We start from the raw sequence: 23471 nt of genomic DNA on the forward strand, positions 1-23471 counted from the left end.
TGAAACTAAAACTATTTTATCGAATAAAAGCACATGCACATTACATTAAGAAAAGCAGAAAATATGAAGGGAAACATTCTGCTTTTGCAAGTAGAAATAATAGATTGAATAGACATAATATAATTATTCAGTTTTAAATCGAACTCTTCAATGTAAGTTTTCAGTAGTAATAGTAACAATCCTTCATATTTTATGCTCCATTAGTGCACATGTTGATAATTATATCATCCACATATGTCTGGATTGCTTTCTCTTACTTTCTATTGATAATTTTTAATAACTGGAGACATTTGGGAAATAGAATGAACTCACTGGTGCTTACAATAAAGCTGGGGCGATTAAGAAGGGTGAGTTTCAAACTCTACATTGTTCTGTGCATATCAGGAGAGGCACAAATCAATCATTAAAAAATTAAACAATTTTAGGTCTTGGGTTAAATTCTGTGAACTGTTTAATGTCATAATTGCCTGCTGCCATAGTCATCAAACTGAATGAACTTCTAAGTTAAAATGTCATAAACTCTCAGTGAAAAGATTTATACAACACAGGTATCTGACCTACCGCTATGCTTGCCTGTGGCAGGATGTGTTTGTTATGTCTTATTCAACTTGTGGGGGAAAATGAGGAAATGTGCATGTTCTGGAAATGATCAAAACATCAAGAACTGATTCTGATATCTGTATGGTATGCTCAGTATCTGTGACAAACAAATCCATTTCATATAAAAAAGTATTTAGATTCAAATTCTTCCCCTGCTCAGTCTTGTGTTTAGTATAACAAATAAAAATGGTTAATGTCATATCTCTCCACTGTGTGTTTTGCCAGATTTTTGTATGGAATATTTCTTAGCTAAAGTAAATTAATTTTTGGAGGTTGGCAATTATTTTGTGAGTCTCACTTACATGTGTATCCTAAAAAAATCACAACAAAATTGATGTGTGTTCATTGGGAACATATGAAAACATGCACATGCAGTATATTTTGTATTTGGAAACCTTTTGGCATTCTTACTACTACTTTAAGAATTTAAGAACAATTCTTAAAAGCATGCTTTATTTCACTGGAGGAGTCACATCATTTTAAAGGAAAAAAAAAAAGAAAAACGAAAGATTTTTTAGCATTGGAGGGAAAGTATTATTCTATTTTGTGGCATAAACTGAATTTATGAAACTTTCAAACTATTGTGGGACAAAGGTCTTTTAAGAAATAGTCAAGATTTTAAGACTTTAATACACAGCTATCAGAGGCTAATAAGCATGTTGCTGTTCTGGCACTGACCTTATATGCAATGTTTACCCTTATATATTAGCTGACAGCTAATTTTTGATTCTTTCACTCTCTTGGCTTTGACAAAAGGGTACAAACATTCACTCCTCTTTTCCCTAGTTGCTTTATGTATTATAAATTCCAAAGAATTTGTTTCCAACAAATTTTTGACTTATTTTAATAACATTTATTTATTGTACATTTTAAAGACATGGGCATTTTTTTACACTTCCATTAATATTTCTACCTTAAGTCTATCATTCCCTGAATATGTTGAGCTTTTGCTGAGTCCCATAGCATCTTTATGTATTAATAAAGATGAAAAAATTCTTATAAATTCAGAATTGTAATAGATTAGAAAAAAAAAACTTATTTTACTTGGTAATGACACATGTAATATCTGGTTGAACATCACAAAGTCTTTTTTGCTTCCCCTCCCCTTTTTCAAATATCTATTTTCCTTCTTAGAAATTGTAGTGTGAAGAAGTACTATAAACCCCAAAGTAATGCTACTGAGAAAAATTCAGGCATATGATGAAAACCTTATTTGGCCAAAAGATCATCACAATCAAAACGATATTTCATCACAGAGAAAATATTTTCCAGAAGTGATCGAATGAAGCCAATGTCCCTACCATTCTATATACAATAGTACTACAATTTCTCCCCTAGTGATAACTGTCATGTGTGTCCCAAAATGCCCTCAAAACACTATGAGTCTCAAAAGTAAAATTAATTTCAAACTCATCTACTCTCATAATGAAAGTCATTTCCTAAAAAAAGGAGAAAATCATAGGAAACTTTCTTTCTCAACCTTTACTTCTGAATGAGAAGTCACATTAGCTCAAGGACACAAAAATTTTTATCTTTTTTTCCTAACTCAATGGAGATATGGTGTAGTGTAAGGAAAATAATTCAGGATATAGAGTTAAACAGTTTCATTTTAAAGCCTGACTTTGCTAGTCACTACTTTTGAGATCTTGGGCAGGTCATGTTAAGTCTCTGGTCTTCATTTTTGCAATGGGAAAATAAGATGGTGGGACTGGATGATTTTGAAAAGTCCTTTTGATCTTCAAATTCTATGATCTGTGGAATTGACCTGTCTGGATTGGATTATTATTACAAATCCTTAGGAATAAATTAGGCAAAACTTGGAAGTGTATGACATTTAGTGAATTACTATTGAATTTTTTCAGATACCAAGAATTTATAGGAACAAACATTTTCATTTCTTAACATTTCTTTTATATACTTTTACAGGATAGGATGGAGAGTATTGCAAGTCACTCTCAAGCAATTGAACGGAAGAATATTATGGTGATAAGCATATGAAATTAATAAGTTAGACTTTTTAATTCTTATCAAAGTATTTAAAACTTGTTATAGTTTACTTAGCCCAGAAGAAATAGCTCAGTAATTTTAAAATGGTTATGAAATTCATATCTGTAATCTTTGCAATGCTACTTTTCTCATAAGTAGTATTTAACTAGCTTAAAGCTAATTTTGGACAAGTAAATGACAAAAGGTACCTTTCATGCATTATACAACTGGTTGAAATTCAAAATGAACAATATGAATTTATAGATATGATATAAATAACTATATGGAGAAATTATATATATGATTAATAAACAAAGGTTAAACAATAGTTGCAAAGTATTAGGGATGTGGCTTTAGGGATTAGACAAAATTCATTATCTCTATTGTTATGAATATGTCATGATGGAGTTCAATAATTTAAAAATCTTTGAATGTTAGAAAACTAAAGTAACACCTATCCACTGTATCCTATCTATTTCCACTAATCTGAAAAGACTAAATAAATGTTTTAAAATTCTCTAGGCAATTGGGTAGCCCCAGACCTCTGGAGATACAACACTGTTTCATACTTCTTATGGACATATTTCTTGTGAACATCTGATCAACATCACTGATTTGAACTCTCAAGCTCAACAAATATGCCAATCTTCGCTTCCTTGACAGCAAGGGTTATAGGTATATCCTTCCACATTTGATATGCTTTTGCTTTTTAATCTCTTTCATTTCTTGTCCTTTCTTGCTTAAAAAAAAATTCCTTATGTCCTATCAGCACCATTTAGATCAACATATATGTATATTTGTATGTATGTGTATGCATGCATATATATACATATATACGCATATATGTATGCCTGTATGTATACACATACATATGCATATTATTTGAGGAACAATGTATAATGACTCAGCCTCAAATATTATACATGTACATGCATGCTATCTGTTTTGTCACAATATTCTATATTAGAGATTCATTCATTTAAATCTTCAAGATACAGCTGAAGAAATAAGAATATACTTAAAATCTTCTTTAGATAATATTTTATGGTTATATTTAAGCCTTTTTTGAATTTGCTGGTTTCATGTTTTCTATCCCACTATTTCCTGTCCTTTTTCTTTCTGTTTTTCTTCTTTTCTTCTTTCTCACTTCTCTCCTTTTGCTTAATAACTCTTTTTCTGGTTCCTCTTTTTCCTTTTCATCTTACCTTTATCTTTCCACATTCTTGTCCTTTCCTGTGTCTTTCTTGCATCACTTACTTTCAAAGATTGTAAGCTCCATGAGAAAAGGGCCTATATTTTATTTTGTCTTTTTATCCCTAGTGCCTAGTACTATAGCTGGAAAACATAATTACTATGGATATTATTCCCATTTTACAGATGAATAAACTGAGGTTTGCTATGATTAAAGAACTAATAAGTGTCAGGATTCGAATCCAGGTCTTTCCAGGCTCTAAATCCAGAACTCTTGTCATTATATTTTACTGCTTTCCCAGAAGGCAAAAAGTCTGTGGTCAAATTCTGGGCATGAAACATAATAATTATGAGTGATCTTGGACAAATTACAACTTTTTTGAGTTGCTGAGTTTCCTCATCATGAAAAATGAATGATTTGGACACCAAACAATAGTTAAAATCCCTTTCAGCTCTGTTATTTTGTGATTCTTATTTTCAGCTGAAGGTACTAAAATCTTTTGGTCTTTTCTAAGACTGTCAATGCTGAAAACACAGAATAGGTGAGTTCAGTTCAACTATTACTCTATTCCAATTCCTACTTATTGACCTATATTCTGTGCAATTTCACCTAATCCCTTTAACATTATTAAAGAGGAGTTCATCTGGGAATGTTTAGATGTTGCAGTGATAGCCTTAGGCTGAGATATAAGGTAATATCTACTAAAATGAGATTCATTATAAAGGAAATGCCAATGAGCATACTTTTGTGGGCCACACATTTTAAAGCTGGAACAAGTATGTGACAACTATGTGAACAAATAAGGCACATTAGCCAGATATTGTAAAAATATTCTAGATCATGTTAGTAGTTGTTTAATCCTCCCCTCTACCTTCTGGCAAACTGCTTTGAAAGGCCTTTGGTAAATAACGGCTTAAATTACAGTATGGATTGGCTGATCTGCTATTAATACAATTCCTGTTGCTGTCTGAAACTCCAGGCCCACATGTGTAATTCTTCAGTGGTATTCATTATGTTATCTGAAAGGTCTCTCGATGCTGCTGCATCAATGCAAACCAGACTATACCCAGATGAACAAAGGAAATTTAACTTTCATAAGTTGGTTTTAAATGCATTTACTTTGACTGCACTGAAAGAATCTAAAAAAAGATGAAAAGCATCTTTAGCATGCCAAAAACATCTGGTTTCATATTTTCAGACCAAAAGGAAATTGCACGAAGACTAAATCTTATGTTTTGATTTATATTATTATTGGAGGGCTGAGAAGCTGCCAGTCACCAAGTAAAATTTTATGATGATAAATAAATAAGGGAAACAATCTGACAAAATATGCTGTGGAACAAAGCAGCATTTCAAGTTTAATTAACTGATAACAATGTTTATGATGGAAGAACTGTGCCACTAATTATCTAGTTAGTAAATGTATGCTACCAGTGAAAAGATGGGCCTATAAATGTGTGGCTAGAAAGGTTGTCCTGTAGCAAATACTTCCAAATACAAAAGCCAAAGTTTTCTTCATGTGGCAAATCATGTATCAATTAAAATCTTCTTTGAAGATGTTTATGAATAAGTCTTTCATAGTGAGTATGCCATTTGTTCTCCATCAGTGGTAAATTATAAATCTCAGAATGGTAAATGCCACTGTTTTCTTATATTCCTGGGTATAATGTCTTTGATATCTGACAAGTTAGGTAATTAGAAATATAGCTGTCAAGGAGACAAACAAAAACCATTTTCATATTTTAAAATATTTTACTTCCTTGTCCCTACCATGCAATTGTAACAGTATTATAAAGTAATGATTCTTTCTAACATGAAGACTAGCAATGCTGTATAATATAGGCAGAATTTATCTTCAGTTATGTATTAAACAGCTTTCCTTGTTATTACCAAAGCTATCATCCTTAGTAGCAATTACTTACAGGCTAAACTATTGACTCTCTGATTACCATTGACGCTATCATCTTTGACATGATCTAATATTTATAATATTTTAGAATAAAACTTTTCATAGAAAGTTTTATAAATTGATTTATTCATGAAGAGATACACAAACTAATAATTTGTGGATTTTCTGTCTACTCTTCCTCTATTTTGGGAATATTATATTTTTTCCTAGATTTATTAGGTTAACTTTCCTAACATTACATTAACCATCCTCAACATTTTCAACATTAGTCAGTAAACTGCTGGGTTCCTGGCAAGATGATGTATAATATTAAGCAATGCATTCCAAAGGTAGTTTCTCAATGAATACATAAACATAGTGTCAGATATAGATTCAGGAAGACTTGAATTCAAATCCCATCTTGTTAGCTGTGTGAACCCTGGCAAGCCATTTAATCTCTATTTGCCTCTATAAAATGGGTATAATAGTACCTATTTTTCAGAGTTGTTCAAGGATGAAATTAAATAATAATTATAAAATGCTTAGTACCAGTGCCTGGTACATAAGAAGAGTTACATAGATGTTTATCTATCTGTCTGTCTATTTATCTACCTATCTATCTTACTAGGGAGCTTTATTTTCAATGAAAAACTTACTTATATAAAATTCAATATTTTTTAGTCATACAAATGACCAGAAGAATGCAGAATAGTTGTGAAAAATTCCTGAAACTTTAACCTTAGATGCAATTGCTCCAAGTAATAGTTTAATAGTTTCCATCAAAAACATTTTCTAGTACATTTGTTGACTCAGAAAAATGAACAAAGCATTTGAAATTCTGGTTTTCCTAGATTCCATATGTGTGTGTGTGCGCACGTGCATGTGTGTATATATATATATATATATATATATATATATATGTATGTATATATATATACACACATATATACATATATGTATATGTATACATATATGTATATATATGCATATAATAATTTCTACTTAATCTTTCTCTCTCTTTTTCCATGCAATTGTGTTTTTCATGCATTAATCCTATATCATACATTTGTTCCTATTACAATTGTTAGCAGTCATTTCAGTTGTTTAGTCTGTGTGTGGATCCTCACCTCCTCCTCTTTCATTTTCTAGGTATATTCAAATTTGTCACCTTTTTCATTAATGGAATAAATCTATCCATATGCTTAAAGACTGTTTTATTTTGTGTCTGTCTGTATGCATGTATGTGTGTGGAGAAGTTAACATCCTGTCTTCAGTACTGTTGGGAATTACTACTGGCATGTTTTGACTCATTATCTTGAATCTTAATCAGCTGATGAAAAAAAATTTAGTTCTATCAGCTGATGAAGACTCAGGGTAATGAGTCAAAACATGCTGATAGTGATTTTCAGCAGTAAGAAATGGGATTTCATCATTTCACTTGACATGGATGTCTCTTAGTCCTCTCCAACAAATCATTGATAAACTTTATATTTATCAAAATATAACAAAGGTCCCCATAATGTATGGCAAAATATAAGATCAATAGCATCATGAATGAAGATAAGCATGTTATGCAGTCTTAGAAATTATAACTGGGGCCTTTTTGTTGCTAATGGATATAGCTACAGTATATACTATTCCTTTCACTCTAGTTCCAACCCTCATTACTCTTGCCTAGATTTGTGTCACATCTTCTTGTAGCCTCGACAGCTTCTGATTCAGGTCTTTTGAAGTTTTTGTGTCATGGGTCATTTTATATTATGACAGTAGGCTATAGAGTCACAACAGTGTTTTAAAATCTAAATATTAAAATGAACAGAATTATAACATAAATAAATTATACTGAAATCATTACCAAAAAGAAATCACATTCAAAGATCTTAGATTAGGAACCTCTTCTCTAGACCATCCAATTGTCAAATTTCTTTTTAAATACCTTTTAAATACAAATACTTTAAAAATACTTTTTAAATACTCTACTGCCTCTAGGATAAAATGTGAGCTCCTCTATTTGTTATATATAAAAAAAAAAGTTTTCACAATCCAGGCCCAGTGTCCCTAGTCAGGCTTATGTCATTAGTCACCTTAATGGATTTTATATTCCAACCTTAACAGCCTACTTGGTACCCTCTGTATATAAAAACACATTATTTGCCTCAATGCCTATTCATAACCTGTCCTTATACTAGCTTTCTAAGTTCACTTCTTAAAATTTCTGGCTTTCTTCATTGCTGAGCTTATGAGCTTATATCACTCTTTAAACAAAGCCTTTCCTGATCTTACCTGTTGCAATCCTTTCTCATGCAATTCCTTTCTACTTATTTAAATTTATTTATGTGATATAAGCAAATGGAATAATTTGTTAGCTATTATTAAATGTTAGTTATTATTTATCCCCCCCCCATAAACTCCTCAAAGCTAGGAATGCTCTTTTTACCAGTTTTATTTTAAGTGCTTAACACAATACTTGTAGTTTAAAATATTAGCTAAATGAATGAATTATATGAATCTTATTTATATTCTCATTTCTGAGAAAATTAGGAGTCATTCCAAATTAGGTAAAAAAGGATAAAGCTCATTCTTCTTCATAAAAAGAGATTTTGAGTGGGGAGTCAATTAGTAACTGGCACTTGAAATAAAATTAAAAAAAAAAAAGCTTTAGATTTCCTACTTAAAGCTATGATTTTAAAATCACTTTCATGAAGGCTGAGAAATTTGTCATGTGCATAAAAAGAACATAAAAACATAAAGCAGTATGTTTTCTTTTATGAAACAATTCAATTGAAGTCAAAAGTTAATTGTGTTCCTCAAATATTGCTTTTGTTCAACATCCTCTCTGTCACCATTACTTCCTGTTCCTTTGTTTTACCTTTCCAAGTTGGCATTTGACCTATTTAGATCAAATCTCTTTGGTTCAGTGGTCCAACCAGGATTCCAGTAAAAAGAAAGATGAAATGAATGAGTACAGAGAGGAATTTCACGATAGGGAAATCTCAAGAATAAGTTCTGTTTGCAGTGTGAAGGTAAAAAGATATCCTTAAGGCAATCAAAAGATATGAATTGGCAGAATGTAATCCTGAAATTTGATGCAAAGAAATATCTGTTATCATTTTAAAAAGTGATAAATATTATTCCTAATGCTGTCAGTGACAGAGGGGCAGAAGATATGTAATATAGTAACCCTTAGAACCACAAGATTTTAGGACATTACAGATCATCTAATCATAAATTTTCATTTTACAGAAAAAGAAACCAAGGTTACAAAGGGCAACTTGGCTAGCATTAAACCAGAAAAGCTGAACACAGAAAAAGCTTAGACAAAAGGCTATATAATATAAAACACACATACATGTACAAATATGTGAAATTTGTGTTTCTGCAGGCATATCTATAGGTATGTTTCATTTAGGCAAATGTGTGCAAATTATCTGCACACATACATATATATTCCTCAAAATAATAAAATATATTGTTTTGTGTTAAATAAAAATATTAAATAGGTATTCTAGAATAAGTAAAGCAAAATCAAGGAAATAAGCATTTATAACTACTTACTATGTGCCAAAAATTTAAATATGACAATATAAGCAAAAAGCTAATTCTTGACTCTAAGAAATACAAACTAAGAGGGTCCCACATAAAAAGAGAACTAAAATTCTGGAGATATGGGAGGAATTGATGAAAGTAAATATACAGGGAAATAGTTTTGAAGTCCAAAAAGTTGTTTGCTCCCCCCCCCTTTTTTTTTAATTAAAGCTTTTTATTTACAAAACATATGCATGGGTAATTTTTCAACAATGACTTTTGCAAAGCCTTCTGTTCCAAATTATCCTCTCCTTCCCCTGACCCCCTCTCCTAATTGGCAGATAATCCAATACATGTTAAATATGTTAAAATATATGTTAATTCCAATATATGTATACATATTTATATAGTTATCTTGCTGCACAAGAAAAAATCAGATCAAGAAGGAAAAAAAAACTGGGAAAGAAAATAAAATGCAAGCAAACAATAACAGAAAGAGTGAGAATGCAATGTTGTGGTCCACACTCAGCTCCCACCATCCTCTCTTTGGGTATAGATGGCTCTCTTCATCACTGAACATTTTGAATTGGCTTGGATCATCTCATTGTTGAAGAGAGCCATGTCCATCAGAATTGATCATCGTATAGCCTTGTTGTTGCTGTGTATAATGATCTCCTGGTTCTGCTCATTTCACTTAGCATCAATTCATGTAAGTCTCTCTAGGCCTCTCTGAAATCATCCTGCCGGTCATTTTTTTATAGAACAGTAATATTCCATAACATTCACATACCATAATTTATTTAGCCATTGAGTTTCCAGTTTCTTGTCACTACAAAAAGGGCTACCACAAACATTTTTGCACATGTGGGTCTTTTTACCTTCTTTAAGATCTCCTTGGGATATAAGCCCAGTAGAAATACTGCTAGGTCAAAGGGTATGCACAATTTGATAACATATTGAGCATAGTTCCAAATTGCTCTCCAATTTGTTGGATCTGTTCACAATTCCACCAACAATGTATCAGTATCCCAGTTTTCCCACATCTCCTCCAACACTCATCATTATCTTTTCCTGTCATCTTAGCCAATTTGAGAGAGATACTACCAATTGTGTAGTGGTATCTAAGAATTGTCTTGGTTTGCATTTCTCTGATCAATAGTGATTTGGAGTACCTTTTCATATGACTACAAATAGTTTCAGTTTTTTTTCATCTGAAAATTTTCTGTTCATATCCTGTGATTATTTATCAATTGGAGAATGGCTTGAATTCTTCTAACATTGAGTCAATTCTCCATATATTTTAGAAATGAGGCCTTTATCAGCACCTTTGAATGTAAAAAGATTTTTTCCAGTTTATTGCTTCTCTTCTAATCTTGTTTGCATTGATTTTGTTTATTCAAAAACGTTTTAACTTAATATAATCAAAATTATCTATTTTTGATCATAATGATCTCTAGTTCTTCTTTGAACAAAAAGTCCTTCCTCTTCCATAGATCTATGTTCTTCTAATTTGTTTATAATATCATTCTTTATATCTAGATCATGAACCAATTTTGACTTTATCTTGGTATATGGTGTTGTGTGTGGGTCAATACCTAGTTTCTGCCATACTAGTTTCCAATTTTCCCAGAAGATTTTGTCAAATAGTCAATTCTTATCCCCAAAACAGGGGTCTCTGGGTTTATCAAATATTAGATTGCTATAGTCATTGAGTATTTTGTTCTGTGAACCTACCTTTTCCACTGATCAACTGCTCTATTTCTTAGCCAGTACCGAATGTTTTTGATGACCATTGCTTTATAATATAGTTTTAGACCTGGTACAGCTAGGTCACATTCATTTGCTTTTTTTTTTTCCCATTAATTGCCTTGAAATTCTTTACCTTTTGTTCTTGCAGAAGAATTTTGTTGTTATTTATAGTTTCTTGGGAGTTTGGTTGGTATAGCACTAAATAAATAAATTAGTTTAGGGAGTATTGTCATCTTTATTATATTTGCTTGAGCAAGAGCACTTGATATTTTTCCAATTGTTTAGATCTGACTTTATTTGTGTGGACAGTATTTTGTAAGTTTGCTCATATAGTTCATGACTTTTCCTTGGTGGATATATTCCCAAATATTTTATCAACAGTTATTTTAAATGTTATTTCTCTTTGTATCTCTTGTTGGGTTTTGTAAATGATGTATAAGAATGCTGATGATTTATGTGGTATTGATTTTGTTTCTTGCAACTTTGCTAAAGTTGTAGATTATTAGTTGATTCTCCAGGGTTCTCTAAGTATACCATCATATCATCTGCAAAGAGTGATGACTTGATTTCCTTATCACCTACTCTAATTCTTTTAATCTCTTTTTCTTCTCTTATTGTCAAAGCTAGCATTTCTAATACAATATTCAATAGTAATGGTGATAGTGGGCAACCTTGTTTGACCCCTGATTTTATTGGGAATAGTTCCAGTTTATCCCCATTACATATAATCTGAAAGAACTGAAAACAAAATGGAAAAATTAGAAGGATTTGTAATAATAGGTACACAGTTTTACACAACTGACTCTGTGCTGCTGGCTCTAGAACCACTCCTTTTCTAGAACTGAAAACCCCAGTTCAGTTGCCAAGCTGGGAGGTTTCAGAAGCCAATAAAAGAGCTCCTTCTTAGCTAAAATTTTCCTTAGCGCTAGACTTCCATCTGTTTTCCACACTAAATCTGACTTTTAGAGATCATAATGAAATATTAATGGGAATATAAAGAAAAGATATAGAAACAAATGGAGATAGTGATAACATTCTCAATAAAGAGTGGGCCAAATACAAATGGAAACAATAACTATATGAAAGAGAAAAATAATGATGATAAAATATTCCTACTTTTGAGTGTTTGTAGCTAAATCAATTGTCAGAAACAAAACTATATCTCTGAAAATATAAATTAGCAAATATAAAAAATTAATAAAATAAATATTCAATTTTAAAAATTCAGAAAAAAATTAAAAAATAAATCTTGAAAATTAGATTTAAAAAACTAAGATATAAAATAGAAATCCTTATAAAGTAAACAAAGTTTAAAGCAATACCTTGAAAACATTAACAATAATTAAAAAAACATTTTACCAAATTACTAAAATAAAAATAAGTAGAATTACAAAAGAGAAGAAATAAAAACAATTATTGGAACATTCTATACAAATGACATTCCAGGAAATTGACAATTTAAGACAAAAATATTTCATAAATATAAAGGAGGGGATCACATAAATGAACAGCTTTGATTGTCCAATAGAAGATTTTATATTTCCTATTGTATTCAGGAGGAAAGAGAACCATTAGAGTTTGTTAAATAGGGGTATGATTTTGTCAGACATAATTTTTGGGGATTAATTTGAAACTTGTGTGGAGAATGGGCTGGTGTAGAAAGACACATGAGATAAGACAACCAATTAGCAACCTGTTACAATAGTCCACACGTAAGATTATGAAGTCTGTACCATGGTGGTGGCAATATCAGAGGAGAGAAGAGGGAAAATATAATGTATATTATGAAGGTAAAAGTAAAAGACTCTGTCAAGATGGGATAAGGGACAGTTGAGAGAGAATGAGGAGTTGAGAACTATATCTATGCTGTGAGTCTGGTTGACTGAGAAAATGGTAGGGCCCTTAAAAATAATAAATATGTTTAGAAATCAAGATAGTTTTGGGGAAAAGATGATGATGTCACTTGTCAAATTTAAGATATCTATAGGATTTTCACTCTGAGATATCTAGTAGGCAGTTGAAGATATGAGATTTGATCAGAGGATTGGATAAGTATATCTAAGAATTATCAGCATAGAGATGATACTTGAAATCATGGGAGCTGCTTAAATCTCCAAGTCAAATACATGAGAGAAGGAAGAGGTCTCAGAACAGAGGTTGGGGAATGGCTAATTTTAGTGGGTATAGCTGGAATGAAGATTCAGCAAAAGAAACAGAGAAGGTGATCAGATTTGGAACAAGTACTCAATGTAATTGGGTAGAAGTTGCTAGGTAATCAATTAAGAATTATTAAGAATTAAATCTAATATAGGATTTTCAATATTCATCTTCTTAACTCTCACTAGGAAAGGCTATAGTCAAGAAATACTGAGAAGAGAATTGTCCTATTTGAAGATAAAGACTATCTTTTCTTCTTTTTTACTCTCATGTGATTCAATGCCTGGAACAGAGTATGTGCTTAATAAATGTTAATTGACAAATTAGCTTGTTGACTGAAGGCTAAGTTTGGAAACCAGATTGTAAAATCTGTTTTAAAAAAGAGTGAGAGGAAAAGAAATAAAGAAATCAAGTATAGAACAGATATCTCAAGGAGTTTAGTCACAAAAAAGAAAAATTATAAGGGTGCATAGCTCATAGGACTCTAGTGAAAGCTATTTCAGTATAGAGGAGATATGGGATTGTTTGTAGGCAGTAGGTAAGCTGTAGTAGATGTGGAAAGAGTGAAAATAAGTGAAAGGCTAACCTATTGGAGACAGTATGACATGGAATCTTTTGTGGATGTAGAGGATGAGTTTTTGTAAAGAGGACTACTTCATTATGTGATAATGTGAACTAAGAAGGAAGAGAAAGAGAGGAGATAGTAGTTGAAGGTATCTGGTTTATATGAGATGAGGATGATGGAAGGAAAGGAAAGAGAGCACTTGGCAAATGGTCTCAAATTTTTTTTCAGTGAAATATGAAGAATATTCTCGACTAAAAGTGTGGGGGTCGGTAGAATGGTAGAGATGAGAAGATAAGAAAAAATTTGGAACAACCTTTATGAGTGGGATAGTGATCTAGTTAAGGAGGTATAAAATAATTACTTTGACATAATGAGGGTTGATATTATATAACATAGTGGTCCAGTAAACCCAGTCAGAACAGTTTCATGATTTTCTACAGCTCTGTTCAATACCACATGCATAGGAGAAAAGGAAACTCAGGATTGCTATCCCTGTTTTTTTTTTTTTTTTTTTACTCCAGCCAAAGCACAATATATTCTGTTTTAGCCTTTTATATTTATTCTGTATGTATCTCTCTGCTTCCAATATATTTCTTATAATGAGCATATTATAGGATTTTGACTTTTAATCCACTCTGTTATTTGCTTGTTTTATGGGAGATCTCATGCCATTCATATCCATAGTTAAAATGATTAACTCTGTATTTTCTACCATTCTATTATACTCTGATTATACTTTTCTCTCTCCTTTGACCTTTTTCCCTCCTCACCAGTATTTTGTTTCTGATGACCCTTAATAATTTGCTCTCCATATCAAACTAAGTGTATGTGTGTGTGTATACATTATATATATAATGTATACACACACACACACACACACACACACACATATTTCCCTCTTTGAGCCAAATCTGATTAAGATTAAAATTCACATAATGCTCATCTCCCTCCCTTCTTTCCCTCAACTTCATTAGATCTTTTGTGCTTTTTCATGTGATATAATTTACTCCATTTTGTGTCTTTTTTCCTCTTCTCTCAGAACAATCCTTTTTTCCATTTCTTAATTTTTTTCTTTTTTATATCATCATTAAAGTCAACTTATATCCACACACTCTGTATTACTTATCTGACTGCACTGACAATAATATAGTTCTCAAGAGTTACAAGTATCATCTAGAGATGTTGTAAGGATGTAGACATTTTAAGCTTTAAAAAGCATAATTTTTTTCTTCCATTTCCTGGTAATTGGTGGATTTTTTAAATGATTATTTTACCCTTGTGGTCTATGATATCAGGGCAGTTTTCCTTGATGATGTCTTGAAATGTTGTCCAGGCTCATTTTTTCATCATGACTTTCAGGTAGTCTAATAATTCTTAAATTTTCTTTCCTGGATCTATTTTCCAGGTCAGTGGTTTTTCCAAAGTGATATTTTATATTTTCTTCTATTTTTTCATGTTTTGGATTTTGTTTGACAGATTCTTTCAATTCTAATTTTTAGTGAATTATTTTCTTTGGTTAACTTTTTTTTAAACCTCCTTTTGCATTTGGCCAATTGTACATTTGTTTTGTTCATTGAATGTTTTTTTTTTTTTTTTGTCAATTTAATTTTTAAAGAGTTGTTTTCTTCAGTATGTGCTTTTTCCTCTCTCACCAAGATTTGAACTCAGGTCCTCCTGACTACAGGACTGGTGCACTAGACACTGCACCAACTAGCTGTCCCTACTAAGTTTTTTTTAATAAGTTGTTTTCTTCAGTCAGTTTCTGCATTTCCTGTTCCAAACTGTTGACTCCCCTCCCTCCCCAAATAAACTTTCATAATTCTGCTGTATAGTTGCTATTTCTTTTCCTTCTCCTCCTCCTCCTCCTTCTTCCTTCCTTCCTTCCTTCCTTCCTTCCTTCCTTCCTTCCTTCCTTTCTTTCTTTCTTTCTTTCTTTCTTTCTTTTCTTTCTTTCTTCTTTCTTTCTTTCTTTCTTTCTTTCTTTTCTTTCTTTCTTCTTTCTTTCTTTCTTTCTTTCTTTCTCTTTCTCTCTCAAAAAAGATCCTTTTTGATCCTCTTTTTCCAAAAGAACCTTTTGAGCTTGAGACCAGTTCATATCCCACTTTGAGTCTTCACCTTTAGGTATTTTGCCTTTGCTGTTCTCTTCTGTGTTGGTGTGCTGATCTTCTCTGTCTCTATAGTAGCTTTCTATTATCAGAGCTCTTTTTGCTTTTTTGATCATTTTTAAAAGTTGAGGTCTGCTCCTAGGATATAGTGGTGGGGGATGCTTCAAACTTCTTTTGTAGGAGAACAGGAGCCTCTCACTGACTGTACTGAGGATAGATTTTTACAGCACTGGGTTAGCCTGGCCAAGTTTTGCCTGTTAAGCTGGGGTTTAGGAACTCACAATTCACCTTCTATGGTTGCATTGGAGGTTTTACAGCTGGTCTGCTGATCCACTGGCCTTCCACCCAAGGCAGAATAGCCAATGCTATTGTACTTTGGCTAAGAGCTTCCTGCTAGAGTTCTTGTGTTACGTCTCCCCAAACCCCACTGAGGCATTCTGTGCAGGACCTCTTCCAAGCTATACATGTGCTAGGCCATGTTTTTCTCTGTTCAATTGAGACAGACCTTTCCTGAAGTCCTTACTATATATCTTAAGGTGGAAAATTATTACACGGAATTTTTATGGGTTCTGTCATGAAAAAAACCATTCAGATGCTTGATTTAGCATTGATTCTGAGGGAACCTGGGTAAAGCTCAGCAATGTCATGTTCACTTTCTGCCATCTTGGCTCTGCCCCTTAGTGAATTATTTTTAAAGGAATGAAAAAATTTGCATATGTTTGAAGGCAGAAGGAAAATAATTAATTGATTTAAAATAATTGAAGATTTGAATTGTGGGGATGTTTTTTAGATGCAATTTGTTACAGATGAGAGAGGATGGAATCAATTATACTTTTAGAAATCTTAATTTTGGAAAGAAGAATGGTAATTCCTGACAAAGCATATAAGAAAAGTAATAGATGAAATCTGGAGTTTTTGATATGAAGAGAGTAAAAAGAGAGGGATTTTGTGTGGGTTAATTTGTTATCTTAAATAAAGTCACATAGTAATTTCCATTGTTAGGATACAAGAGAGGACTATTTGAGTCTTGTATTGAGATCTCCTTCAATGTCTGGGAGGAGGATAAAGGTGAAATAGAATAACATTATTCATGTACTAAGCATGTTAGGCAGTTAGAACTGTTTCTTATGTGATATTACATCACAATACCTACTCAGGTAGAGAAGTAAGGTTCTCCCAGTCACAGCAGGAGAAGAGAAAAATAATCAGAATAAGGATGTTGGTTATTCCTGATTTGGCATGTTGCTAACCATGTGCCTCTCTCCCCATACTTCTACTGAGTTTTCTTGGAGAATTATTGGAGAGAAGGGAATAGGTGTTAACAGTTAAATTATAATTTACCTAAAAGAAAGACTCAAGGGAATATTGTATTTATTACCAAAGACAGAGACCCACTGGGAAGGATATTTCCTTAGAGGGAAGAAAAATTATAATTATCAATGGAACTAGCCCTGGGCTAGTCTTGCATCAGACTCTTAGTTATATCCATCACCACCTTTCAAGGAAAGTGGTTGGGGATTGTGCATAAATACATATATTTTGATAATCAGATATGCAAATATTTTATTTCTATTAAAATTAACAGGAGAAGCTGGGGAACATCATTACATAGAAGGAAATCCCCTTGAATTTGGACTCCATGCTGGACTTTTCGCATAACAGCAGTCAACACCTTACTTGAGCATATGTCTACCTGTTTTGTGTCTTTTTGACTATTAATGATAAGAAGTTTTCTGAGCAATATTTTTCTTGTTATGACATCTTTCAAACAATCTTATATTATTTTGACACATGCATGAGACACACATTTTGGAGAAAAAAATGACATTTTGCTCAATTGATTCAAATACTCTTTTAAAGACCACAAATGATAGATATGGTAGGATTTATTATTTCTCATTATAAGGCAGTGTTTTGCTCTACAAAAGAATTTTTTTTCATCACCAGGAGCCTACAAAGTGCATAGAAAGTTCATTCTTCTGCATTCTACACTTTTCAGTCAATCATTGACTTTAAAGATGTGATCTACTGTGAAACAACTTTTTTTAGTAGTAATAATTTTCAGGATTTTTTAACAAGTATTTGACATCCTTTGACAATGCACTCATATGATCATATCTAGTTGTTCACTCCATCTTATTTGATCAATCAATTTGTATTTATTATCATATAATATATACTATATTTTTAGCAATATTCAACTAACACATTGTCTTTTAACACTAAGTATCAATATTGGTTAAAATGAATTTTAACTCTAACAACTTTTTGACAAATTAGGACCTTCATTAAAGATTAAAAAATAAGATCAAGTGAACAACTAGATATGATCATATGTAGACTGAAGATGGGTTGTTAGAGTAGGCACAGTTTTGAGTGCATTGATAGACTAATTCTCAAGACAGGAGAAAATGGAGAGGATGTCAAATACTTGTAAAAAAAAATCCTGAAAATTACTACTGCTGAAAAAAGTTTAATGATTAAAATCAATATAAATCAATTGCCTACTTTACACAATACATATATAATATATATTAATTAATAGCATGCTTAATAGAAGTATTATGCATAAGCATGTTTTCAATGCAATGAATCCTACCATATCTATCAGCTTTCACTCTAGATACAGCAAAGGGGTTGAATAATTGGTCAGAAAAAGATTACAAGGAACTATTTGCTGGCACTGGTTAAACATGGTATTGATTGGCAGTCCTAGGAAGAGAACAGCACTGGAAGTCAGTTACAAAGAAACAAGGGTCTTGAGCACATTTCCAAATCATAAAGGAGCATGAATATTTATTTGCGGTTTCAGAGGACAAGAGGCCCTTACTGAGTAAAGACCAGTGCAGAGATTAGGGCAGCAATAAGCATACTTTTCCCAAGATTACAACATCTTGAAAGCAACAAAAACTTCCAGGTCCTCAGAAATAGCTGTGAAAACAGCATGATGAAAAGGCCCAATGTATGAGGCAGTGCTTTTGTACCCTCAGGTAAAGAGTGTCAAGTTTTAATATCAAGTTCAAAATTAAAAAAAAAAATGGGCTGGGAAATGAATAAACACCATGACCACCACCACCAACAACAAAAGAATTTGGTGATAAGAAGCTAGTATGATGAAAGGGAAGATTAAAACACAAACTAAAAGAAGACAAATATGTGAAAACAGCTACAAAGAATCAAAGGAAAGTACTAGTTGATACTAATAAAAAGAGTCACAAAATTTATTGAAGAAAAGAACTCTTCAAAAAGCAGTATTGGCTAAATGGAAAAAAAAAAATAAGTGTAAAACATTGCCAAAAATAATTCCTTTAAATTTTAATTGGGCAAATAGAAGCTAATGATTCTGTGAGACATGAAGAAACAATAAGTCAAAAGTATAAAAAAATACAAGAAAATGTGAAATGTTTCATCAGGAAAAACAAACAAAAACCAAAACAATTATCTACAAATTAAGTTGAGGAAAGTTTTTTTTTTAATTTTAATAGCTTTTTATTTATAAATTATATGCATGGGTAATTTTACAGCATTGACAATTGCCAAACCTTTTGTTCCAATTTTTCCCCTCTTTCCCACTATCCCCTCTCCTAGATGGCAGAATGACCAATACATGTTAAATATATTAGAATATAAATTAAATACAAAATAAGTATATATGTCCAAACCATTATTTTGCTGTGCAAAAATAATAGGACTCCAAAATATTGTACAGTTAGCCTGTGAAGGAGATAAAAAATGCAGGCAGACAAAAATACAGGGATTGGGAATTCTATGTAATGGTTCTTAGTCATCTCCCAGAAGTCTTTCGGTGGGTGTAGCTGGTTCAGTTCATTACTGCTCCATTAGAACTGATTTGGTTCATCTTATTGCTGAAGATGGCCAGGTCCATCAGAATTGATCATCATATAGTACTGTTGTTGAAGTATATAATGATCTCCTGGTCCTGCTCATTTCATTCAGCATCAGTTCATGTAAGTCTCTCCAGGCCTTTCTGAAATCATCCTGTTGGTTGTTTCTTACAGAACAATAATATTCCATATTATTCACATACCACAATTTATTCGGCCATTCTCCAATTGATGGGCATCTATTCAGTTTCCAGTTTCTGGCCACTACAAAGAGGGCTGCCACAAACATTTTGTCACATACAGGTCCTTTTCCCTTCTTTACGATCTTTTTGGGATATAAGTCTAGTAGTAACACTGCTGGGTCAAAGGGTATAGAGGAAAGGTTTTTAAAAATTTTTGGATTACTTTAAAGTCATGATCAAAGAAAAAAGCTGAGATCTCATATTTCAAGAAATTTTCAAGGAAAACTGCTCTAATATCTTAGTTCCAGAAGACAAAATAAAAATTTAAAAAATCCACTGATCATATTATGTTAAAAAATCCCAAAATGAAAATTTCTAGAATATTGTAGCCAAACTCCTGATGTCTCAGGTTAAAGAGAAGATACTTTAATCAACTGGAAAGAAACAATTCAAATATTGTGGAGCCAGTAAGGATCACATCAATTTTAGCAGCTTCCATATTAAAGAAGCATAGTGCTTGGAATATGATATTTCAGAAGTCAAAAAACCTGGGGATACACCAAATAATAATCTATCTAGAAAAACTGAGTATAATCCTTTAGGGGAAAAATTGATATTTAATGAAATAGAGGATTTTCAAACATTTCTGATATAAAGACCAGACAAGAATAAAAAATTTGATGTTCAAACAGAAGACTCAAGAGAATCATAAAAAAAATATGAAGGAGTAATCATAAGGGGCTTAATAAAATTAAACTGTTTATATTCCCATATGTAAAGATGATACTTGCAACTCCTAGAAACATTATCATTATTAGGGCAGTGAAAAAGAGTTTACATATATCTATCTATCTACATATGAATTATTATGATGGAATGAGTTCAAAAAAAAAAAGAAAAGGTAAGATGGATATACTGGGAGAATAGGGAAAGGAGAAGTAGAATAAAGAAAATTTTCTCATAAAAAAAGGTGCACAAGAAATAATCTTTTCAAGAAGTAGGAAAATGGAGGGGCATCAATGATTGAACTATACTCTAATTAGATCTTCCTTTAAGAGGAAAGAATACATATGCCCATTCAGTCATATATAGAAATGTAACTTCTCCATTAGAGAAATAGGAAAAGAAGATAAAAGAAAAGGGGTGGATAACAAAAGACAGAGTTGACTAAGGGCAAAGTACAGGGTCAGGATAAAAAGAGAGGGAAAAAGAAAGCAGAAAAAATTAGAATAACAGTTAATAATTATAACTGTGAATGTCATTGGAAAAGGTTCACCTATAAAACAGAAGCAGATAGCAAAATAGATTAAAAACTTTTATCAAACAAAATGTTCTTTGTAAATGACCTACTTGAAACAGAAAGATGCACACAGAGTTAAAATAAAAGGCTGGATCAGAATCTAATATGCTTCAGACAAAACAAAAAGGAGAAATATAATAATTATGATCTCACACAAAGTAATAACAAAAATAGAGTCAACTAAAAGAGATAATCAGGAGGATTAATTTATGCAAAGATACCATAGAAAGTGAAGGACTATAAAAATTTTTAATAAATTTATCTAATAAAAGACTCATTTCTCAAATGTATTTCTGGTTATAGTATTGAATCAAATTTATAAAAAAATAAAAACCCTTTATCAATTGGTAAATGGGCAAAGAATATAAACAGGCAGTCTTTGGAAGGGGAAATAAAAGCTATCCACAATCATATAAAGATACTCTTAGTTATTATTGATTAGAGAAATAAAATTAAAGCATCTCTGAGGTTAGAAATGACAAATACTGATGCGGATATGAGAAAAATAGGTACACTAATGAATTACTCATTGAATACCAAACAGATCCAACTATTATAGAGAACAATTTTGAAATAGTCCCAAAGGTCCATAGAACCATGCATACTCTTTGTCCCACAATCATCTACTCTGTATACCAAAGAGATTTTTTTAAAAAAAAAGGAAAAAAAATACCTACACATGTAAAATACTTGTGTGTGTGTGTGTGTGTGTGTGTGTGTGTGTGTGTGTGTGTGCTGCCAAAGAATTGGAAATCAAGGGGATTTTCATTGATTTATGAATGGTTGAACAAATTGTGGCATGTGATTGTATGAGAATTGTATTAGAATACTAGTTTGCTCTCTGAAATGAAAACTCTATGACCTGATATAAAATAAAGTGAGAAGAATCAATGGATCATAAATACAGAAGCAAGAATGTTGTATTAATGATCAGTTGAAAAAGACTTGGTTACTCTGATCAGTATAATAATTCTAGACAATTCTGAAAGATTCATGATAAAAAAAAGGGAGAACTGATTAAGTCTAAGTGCAAATTGAAGTATAATTTTCTCATTTTATTTTTCTTGCTTATTTTGAATATGGCTAATTTGAAAATATGTTTTTCATGCTTTCACATAATTGATATCATACTGCTTGCCTTCTCAGTTGATAATTGAGGATATTAGAGGGAGGGATAGAATTTGGAACTCTAAATTTAAAAAGAAAAGGATGCTAAATGTAAATATAATAAATAGAAATTATTTTAATAGATAAAAGATGTGTTTTCATAAGCAGTCAGAAAGATGTAGCGGTGAAATGTTTTGCTTAGATTTATATAACTAAGTGTCTGAGATAATATGAATCAAGATTTTTTTTATTCCAAATCTAGAAATATTTTTTCCTACAATACTCCACTGCCTCTATGAATACTGTGTTTTCCACTCTGATGGAGGTTGTCAAGGAATAGGCCCAATGATGAACAATTTCCTTCTGGATACTAGGTAATATTTCATCAAACCCTAGAAAACATTGTAGTGGAAAGTACAATAATTATGGAATCATAAGAACTTATTTCAAATCCCACCTTTGTGGGATGTCTTTGGACTTCATTTTCTTCATTTATAAAATGAAAGGATTTGATAAGAAGGACTCAGCAATCTCTTAAAGCTTTACATCCATGTTCTTATGATCAGACTACATGACCTTTTTAATGAGATCTATGATTGTTCACAAAAGATATCCCTAGTAATTTAAATAAGAAAAAACAAATGGATGAAAAAAATATTATCTAGAATATGACATGCAGTGAAATGATCAATATAGAATTAATATATGAATACATATACTTGGGACAAGTATTTTAAATAGACAATGGATTGAATAACAAATTTCAAGTAAAAGAAATAAAGCATTTGTTATAAATACTAAGTCATATACAGATACTCCTTTGCAGAAATTTCTGTCTTTTCAACATTCACATTCTTCTAGTGATGTTTTGTGGTCATTAAAACACCATGACCCTAATAAGAATCAAACTTGTATGTACATTAATGGGCAAGTAGGCTTTGACCATATATTTCCAACAACGGCTTATGTGCAAGTAGTGCCATGAAGACTATCTTTGAGCAAGTGTATTATCATAAAAGGAGGTATAGGAGTCACAGGTTGAGAATGAGTAGTAGCCTGATAGACTTACAGATATATGGCTACCAATGAAGTGGGAAAAAAAAAAAGATGTCAAAAATCTTTTTAAAAGAAGAACATAGACAAAAATTACAAATGATGAGAAAGCAAAGATGTGTACAATCTTCACTAATGGGAAAAAATATCCACAATAGTGATATCAAAGATCCATTGGAATATTGGCTTAATTATCCATGGAGTGATTTCATTCTTC

The sequence above is a fragment of the Antechinus flavipes genome, chromosome 3 (assembly GCF_016432865.1).
Source record: "Antechinus flavipes isolate AdamAnt ecotype Samford, QLD, Australia chromosome 3, AdamAnt_v2, whole genome shotgun sequence".
NCBI lineage: Eukaryota > Metazoa > Chordata > Mammalia > Dasyuromorphia > Dasyuridae > Antechinus > Antechinus flavipes.